The sequence below is a fragment of the Vulpes vulpes genome, chromosome 8 (assembly GCF_048418805.1).
Source record: "Vulpes vulpes isolate BD-2025 chromosome 8, VulVul3, whole genome shotgun sequence".
Classification (NCBI taxonomy): domain Eukaryota; kingdom Metazoa; phylum Chordata; class Mammalia; order Carnivora; family Canidae; genus Vulpes; species Vulpes vulpes.
Genome location: NC_132787.1, coordinates 106,979,470 through 106,987,347, shown reverse-complemented (window position 1 = coordinate 106,987,347; position 7,878 = coordinate 106,979,470). Strand labels below are relative to the sequence as shown.

General features: G+C 53.6%; 1 non-coding gene across 1 annotated transcript; it reads left to right on the top strand.

Moving 5' to 3' along the window:
- Positions 1-6,937: 6,937 nt before the first annotated feature.
- On the top strand, positions 6,938-7,041 carry LOC112927795 (U6 spliceosomal RNA). The gene has a single exon (XR_003236633.1). It is a non-coding gene; the product is annotated as a U6 spliceosomal RNA (small nuclear RNA).
- The last annotated feature ends 837 nt before the right edge of the window (positions 7,042-7,878 follow it).

Sequence of the window (7,878 nt, the reverse complement as noted above, 5' to 3'; positions counted from 1 at the left end):
ATAGAAACAAGACCAGATAATGAGACTTTGCTCTTCCTCTACGACTTTTCCTTTAAAACCCAGGTCAGACTTTTAAGTCCAAATGCTCTTCCACGCTTCCCTGGGGAACGGCCTCTTGGTGTTAGTCAAACTGAACACTAGATGTCACTGTGTTGCAACAAAATTTGGATTTTGAATGCATTTTTATGTGGCTGTAAATAAGGTGTTCCTTGGGAGGGGAAAAAAAAAAAGTGACCTGTCTTTCGAAAGGACCAGTCTTTCTCCTTGGTCTCTTAAACAGTCATTTGGACAAAGTAGAAGGTTTATTTAACATCTACAAAGATTGACTTCAAATAAGCACATGCGTAAAATATATGTATATTTGATATATCAGCAACTTCAATGGTTATATTCTAATACCCATTTTTTTTTTTCCATGGCTTTGTGCCATAGGGTTGAGAACAGTGTAGACTGAAATCTGTAAGGCAGTGATTCCTGGGCTCCGCTGTCAACCCCAAGCTGTCTCCTGACTCCCCCTTTCTCACCGCAGACTCATTACCACTCGTGTCTTCTCATCACTTGCTTCTCCAGCTCCCCAACCTCTTGTCAACGGCAGGGCCATAAAACCAGCTTCATGATGTAAAATTTCTGGATGAATTTTGCCTTTCTGCCCCTGAGTTGTTAAATCCAGTGAGTCGCCCACCCAACTTTCCCTCTAAAATCCTAACAAGAAAAAAAATAAAAAAATAAATAAAAAAATAAAATAAAAAATTAAAAAAAAAAGGGGGGGGATCCCTGGGTGGCGCAGCGGTTTGGCGCCTGCCTTTGGCCCGGGGCGCGATCCTGGAGACCTGGGATCGAATCCCACATCGGGCTCCCGGTGCATGGAGCCTGCTTCTCCCTCTGCCTGTGTCTCTGCCTCTCTCTCTCTCTCTCTGTGACTATCATAAATAAATAAATAATTAATTAATTAAAAAAAAAAGATTTAAAAAAAATAAAATAAAATAAAATAAAATCCTAACAAGACCCTCTCCCTGCCTTAGTTCAGAAATGCATACTTTTCGAGAATGTGCATTCTTGCAACATCTACCTCCTAACGAGTTTCTCAAATTCAAGTTTTTCTGTCTTCATTTAAGGAAATAAAACAACAACATCCTCGATCTAAGCTTGGGTGTCCTCTCCGTGGGTGATGATGGCAGCAGATCCAGGTGCCCAGCATGTGTGACCTGGCCAGCCTGGTGGCAGCCCCCTCACTAGCCGGTTTCCTGATGGTCTCTGAGGACTTCTATCTTATGCCCCTAAGCCTTTGCAGGTTCTGCTGTCCCTGTCCACAAAATCTTGAGTTCTTTCTCCAGCTGGCCGGTCTGTTGGGCAAAACCCAGTTCCTTCACCTGTGCATTCTTCATCAAAGTCCCCCCCTTTAATTTTTGCATCCCACATTCTAATTATTTCCTTATATTTCTATCTTCCCTTTAGCTCATGCATATGCCATAGGAAAGACTGAGGTCTCTTCCTCTTTGTTACCTTGCCACTGCTCCCTATACGGTAGGGAAGTGAATCTATACATTACATTTTTATAGAACATGTAATATTTTCCTTCTAATTTTGAATTTGTTAATTAAAATTTAACCGCATGTAGAAGTAGAGATTTCAGTTGAGGCCCTAACAGATGGACAGATGTCATTTTCTAGGACAAGATGCAAGATCTTGAAGCTGGATTTCAGAAAGAAGAGGAGGAAACCAATCCGCATGATGCATCAGCCCTCCTCCATCCCATGATCTGAGGAGTTTAGAAGAAGCTGGAGTGGAGGTAAGATTTCTCTAGTGTGAGTCTTGATGTGCCACAGGAATGAGGGACATTCCCTCGTATCTCAAGTCAAAGACAAGGTATTTACTTAAGGGAAATCGCTCAGAAGCCTGGATATCTGTGGCTTGTATTTTGGCTGACACAGGACCCTAGCACCCGACTTCCTCCTGAGACTCTGGGGCGGGCGTGCCACTGTGAAAGCTGGGTGAAGGGGAGGTTGGCCCTTTGGGCAAAGGATGTACGATTATTCCTCACAAGCCAGGCATGGGCTGTGAGCAGGACAGCAGATGGGTTAGACTCAGCGCTGTCCTAGATGGTCCCTTCGAGGTTCCGGAAAGAAGACTTGACCCAAGAGTACCCTGATGCCTATGCCTAGGTGCTGAGGACCAGAATAAAGTGGCCACCAGGGAAGGCGCACAGATTGTTAAGCAGCCCTCTGCTTCGTATCCACCTCGCTATGCTCTGTGATGCCAGGGTTGGGCTGAAAACCACCTTTCTCCGTTGCCAGGCAGGGCTCCCGAACCGTCCCGCACAGGTGCTGGGGTGGGATGACAGGCTGACGGAAGGAGGGGCCCCATCGTCCCTCTTGCACAACTGCTCCTGGCAGCAGCCTGCATGGCAGCCCTGCTTCTCTCTGCAGCGTCACTTGGGCAGGGCCTTATTTCGGTTTCTGGTGCTGTCCATGTTTCTCAAACCAGCCCAGCGCTCTCTCCCTAAGCAACACTCCTTCTTCAGAAGTCGGAGTCCCAGCTGCCTGGGCTCCTGCCTTCAAGCTCCCGTGTGTCGCGTGTCGTCAGCACCAGCGGGCCGCACCCTCCTCCCAGCTGGGATCCAGCTCCCAGCAGGGTCCTCCTCCAAACCTCCACGTTCTCATGACCTGACCTCTTCCCTCCGTTGCCCCGGACCCAGGGCAGGTAACCCTTACACCAACTGTAGATCCGGGATTCCAAGGGCCTTGTCTGTCTTTAAGTTGATGCTTGTCTCGCCCTTTCCCTAGATAGTACTCTCTGCTAAGATAACAGGGAGCTTCTGCTTTCCTGCCTGGTGCCTGATTTATTAAAAAAGAAAAAAAAAAGGGGGGGGGGGACCACATTTTCCACATCCAGAGCACTGCAAGTAAGGAGCCCCCAAGGTAAGGGGACATTGTGAGGACCCCACAAAAGCACCTCCGGAGAGAGAGGGTCAGCTTTATACACCTGCTGTGCCAGCGTGAATTTGAGGAGTAGGAACTTTCATCGCCTCCCTCTCCCTTCCCTAACTCCCTAACCCTGAAGGGCCAGGTAGTAGCGTCCTGGCCTCGGAGCCTGCAAGGAGGGGCCCGGTGAAGAAGGGCTAAGAAGCCCACCAGGGCTGCAGGTCTAGCTGGGGATGATGCCCTACGTTTGCTCACTCTCGGGGCCGGCAACCACGGGGGGCGGGACACAGCCAGGATTTAACCACTATGTATTTTGTGATATCAAGTAAAGTGATTTGCTGTTGTTCTTACTTAAGAGTGACCCGAAAGGGTAACGAAGATGGTCTTCAATTTCATGTAGGAACAAGCGGAAGAACCAGCGCACTGGGCGGTTTAGGGGGATCCTGGGATGAGAACCTGGCAGGCCCGAGGCTGCAGTGGGAATCTGGACAGGTGGATGGAGGAGGGGCCGCGACAGGGTGGGTGGCCCAGTCCCCACAAGCCTGTGGTGTCCCAGGGGCCCATAGGGGCACCGACCCAGGGCCTGGGAAGTGGGGTGGCAGATGGCTTCCTCTCTTCCCCCTTAGCCCAATCACATTCTCTCTTGGAGGATCCACACAACATTGCCTTCTTCACCTGCCTGTCTACACTCGGGGACTGGAATCCCCCAGGCCAGAGCTGCGTGCGCTCACCCTTTATTCCTATCAGGTGGCACAAGGCCTGACAAAGGCCAGGTCATAGCTGCTCAGTGGGAAGAACCAGAGCAGAGGTTCCTGGGGTGCAAGACCTAAGAGGACTCCCGGATTCCACATGGGGGGCCCGGAGGTGGGGCTGGGAGAGATGGGGAGCTGACCTTGGGGGCCGGCCAGGGGGGCTAAGGAGATGCCCCCCCCAGGCCTGGGGAGGGCGGTGGGGTTGCGAGGGGCAGGGGGAGCCCGGGCTGGGGGCTAGACCTGGGGTGGGCTCCAGGGGTGCTGGGCCTGGGGCAGGCTACTGGGGCTGCAAGGGGTGGTTCCGGGGGGCGGGGGGGATGCTGGGCCCGAGGCAGGGTCCCGGGGTGGGGATGCTGGGCCGGGGCGGGCTCCCAGGGCTGCAAGGGGTGGTCCCGGGGGGGGGGGGATGCTGTGCCGGGCGGGGTCCCGGGGCCGCGGGGGGTGGTCGGGAGGGATGCTGGGCCGGGGCGGGGTCCCGGGGCCGCGGGGGGTGGTGGGGGGGGATGCTGTGCCGGGGCGGGGTCCCGGGGTGGGGATGCTGGGCCAGGGCGGGCCCCCAGGGCTGCAAGGGGTGGTCCCCGGGGGGGGGGGATGCTATGCCGTGGCGTGGTCCCGGGGCCGCGGGGGGTGGGGGGGGATGCTGAGCCGGGGCGGGGTCCCGGGGCCGCGGGGAGCCCGGGGGGGGGGGTCGGGGGGGGGATTCTGGGCCCGGGGCGGTGTCCCGGGGCCGCGGGGGTGGTGAGGGAGGCTGTGCTGGGGCGGGGTCCTGGGGCCGCGGGGAGCCCGGAGGGGGGGGTGGTCGGGGGGGGGGGGGATGCTGTGCCGGGGCGGGGTCCCGGGGCCGCGGGGGGTGGTCGGGGGGTGGGGATGCTGGGCCCGAGGCGGGGTCCCGGGGCCGCGGGGAGCCCGGGGGTGGGGGGGTCGGGGGTCTGCGCGCGTGCAGGGCGGCGGCGGGTGCAGCGGGGGGCGCCGCCCTCCCGGGGCCGCTTTCCGGCGCCCTCTGAAAGCCTTATTGATGCTGGGGAGCGGCGGCCCACGGCTTCCTGACGCGGCCCGTGCTCGCCCCCCCCCCCAGCCCCGGGGCTCTCGCGTCTCCGAAGCCCGACAGCTGGCGGCCCGCGCTTCCGCCGGGCACGGGCGCTCCGCGGGCACAAAGGCCGGGGCGGCGGCCCCTCCAGCTGCGAGCGGGGCTTTTCCGCGGCCGGAGACGCTGCGGTCCAGCTGCGGCCTCGCCCTCCCGCGGGCTCCGCATGTTAATCAGCGGCCGTCACTGCCTCGTTTGTGGGGCTCCGCAGGTGCGCCCCCGCCCCCCCCGCCCCCCCGCCCCCCCTGCCTCCGCGCCGCCCGCAGCGCCCTTCCGCCCGCGCGGGCAGGTGAGCGGGCCTGACGTCAGCGCAGGTGCGCGCCCCCCTCCCCCCCCCCCCGGGCGCCCCGCCGTCGCCCCCAGCTGGAGGGCTGCGGGGGGGCTCCCCCGGTCTGGGCCCCCCTCGGGGTCCCGGGGCGCCCGCGGCCCTGCCCTCCGGAGGCTTCTGCGTCTGCAAAGGTCTCTGCTTCCCTGGGGCCAGGACACCGAGGATGCCGCCGGGTCTCGCCGGGTCTCAGGGCACCTGCCCAGCCTCGCCGCGCCTGCATCGCACCTGGCCCCAGCATCAGGACTGGCACAAAGTCGCAGAACGAGGGCAGGGCCCTGGCAGGACGCCAACGGGTGCCTGGGGGCGCCCCCCCCCACACTATCTAGTGCCCGTCGTTTGGCCCATCGCCCTCTCCAGTCTCCCATCTCCCTGAGGACTGGACCCTGGGGTCACACCTGCCCGTGGGTCCTGCAGTGCCTGGCCTTGCAGACACGACGGGATAAAAGGGACAGAACGGGAACGACTGGAAATGGGCTGAGCACCCCCACCTTATCGGGCGGGGACTGTACTCCAAGCTTCCTGGGAGGATATTTGATGTGACCCGCCCAGACATCTAGCAAGGAGAGTTTTAATACCTCCATTTTTTTTTTTTTTTTTTTTTTTTTTTTTTGTAAATGGTCATATTTGGGGTGTGTTGGCAGCAGGAAGGAAAATTATTAGAGCTTCTATTCTGGGGCACCTGGGTGGCTCCGACATTAAGCACCTGCCTGCAGAGCAGGTCGTGACCTCAGGGTCCTGGGATTGAGCCTGGTGTGGGGATCTGCTCAGCGCGGAGCCTGCATCTCCCTCGTCAGCTGCTCTGCCTGCTTGTGCCCTCTCTGTTAAATAAATAAATTATTTTTTAAAATAAAGCTTCTATCCCTCACTTCTTGCTCCTTACATTGGTCTACTTCGTGGGCTGCCCTCAAAGTTGGTTTCTTCAAGGGACAATGGACAGCAACTAAGTTGGCTCCTTCCCCTTTTCACCTAGAATGTTGCACCCCCAGGCTGGAAGCCATACTGGACTTTCTTTTATTTCAACATCACTTTTAGGCTTCTGAAAGGTATCTACTTATCACAGTGACGTGAAACGATTATTGTCACCCACAGTTTACAAATGAGGAATCAAGATAAAAGAATTAAAATGTCTGTTAAAACCGAAGAAGGACACAAATGGATTCTGGTACACTGGAGGTCTCAAACAGCAAAGGCCCAACTTGGCCTAGTGACATGTTATGGTTAGACCATGTGATATCGTCTTTCACACATTTAAATTAATTAAAAGCATTTAAAAATTAGTTTATACTTTAAGAATCCAGATGCCTGTCTCACTGACCCAGTTTCAGGTGATCTAGCAACACTGGGGCTCCATTTATACAGTCTCTTGATACTAGTTAATTCCTGACCACTATATTTTAAGGTGAGCTCTCCTGTTTATCAAACTTCATCTCCAGCCTGGTTTATTGATTCATAATATCTGGGAAGCTCATGAAAATACTGACTTAGCCTCAAAAAGCTTCAAGAAACACCATTCCTTCCGGTCAGTGAACAGTCTGTGATATGGAAACAGTTGTCTTTAAGGGATGGTAACAAGGCCTCATTCAGTCAGAATCTGTGGCCCGTGTCTCTCAAGGTCTGCATTCTGACCTAGATTTCCAAGATCAAGCAGGTTATTGCAGGGACCTAAGAATGGTTAAACATCAAAAATCAATTACTTATTAGAAAAACCACATAATACTTTCCTTAGATACAGAAAAATAACGAGATAAAATTCAGCTCTTTCATGCAAAAAGATCACCAGGAGTTGAACCGAAGGTCTTAGACATTGCAATATGAAAAGAAAAAGAAAAGAAAGTTACTAAGACTTAACTGCCTACTTTGACAGCACATAGACTAGAATCAGAACAATACAGAGAAGATTAACATAGCCCCTGGGCAAGGATGACATGCAAATTCACAGTGTTGCATATTTTTTTAAAAAGATTTAAGTAAGAGATAAAATTGCTCTTAAACGCAAGTAGAGTGTTTTTCATAGAAAATTCAATATACTCTATAAAGCATTAGTAGTAGTGGGCAGCTTTGTATACTCAAATCATTTATTCGATAAATATATATTCAGTGTGAGAGTGGCTATTCTAGGTATAGCGGATACAGCAGTGAGTAATACAGAAAGTCCTGCCCTTGTGGAGCTAATCTTATGATTTAAAAAGATTTACTATATGTCTCACGATGACACATGGTCTAGAGAACAATAAAGCATCATAGATTGATTTATGTGTTCTTTTAAAAGTATGTGGTGGTTAGGGAAGGCCTCAGTATTGAGAGGACATCTGAGTAGAGCCCCGAAGGAAGTAAGAGATCTAGTGGATATCTGGAGGAGATCATTCCAGGCTAGGGGGACGGAGAGCACAAATGTTCTAAGTGAGAAGCATGCTGGGTGTGCTGAAAGTGCAAGGAAGTCAATGAAGCTACAAGAACCACTGGAAGTACAATGCCAGATGAGGGCCAGATGACATAATGCCTGTAGCTCCTTGGAAGATTTGGCTTTTACCCTGAGTAAGATGGGGCGCCTGGAGGGTTTGAGGCAGAGTATGTCTTACAGAATCAACCTGTTTTCTTTGCTAAATTAGAGGGCGTAAGTGCAGAAAGAGGACATCAGTTAGGGGGTTACTGCATTAATCAAGGAGAAAAATGCCTGTGGCTTGGACCAGATGTAATGCTGGAGACGTGAGATGTGAATAACTCCTGACCATTCTAAAGGAAGAGCTAACTGGCTTTGTAATAGACTCAGCGTGGTACGAGTTTTTAACTTAT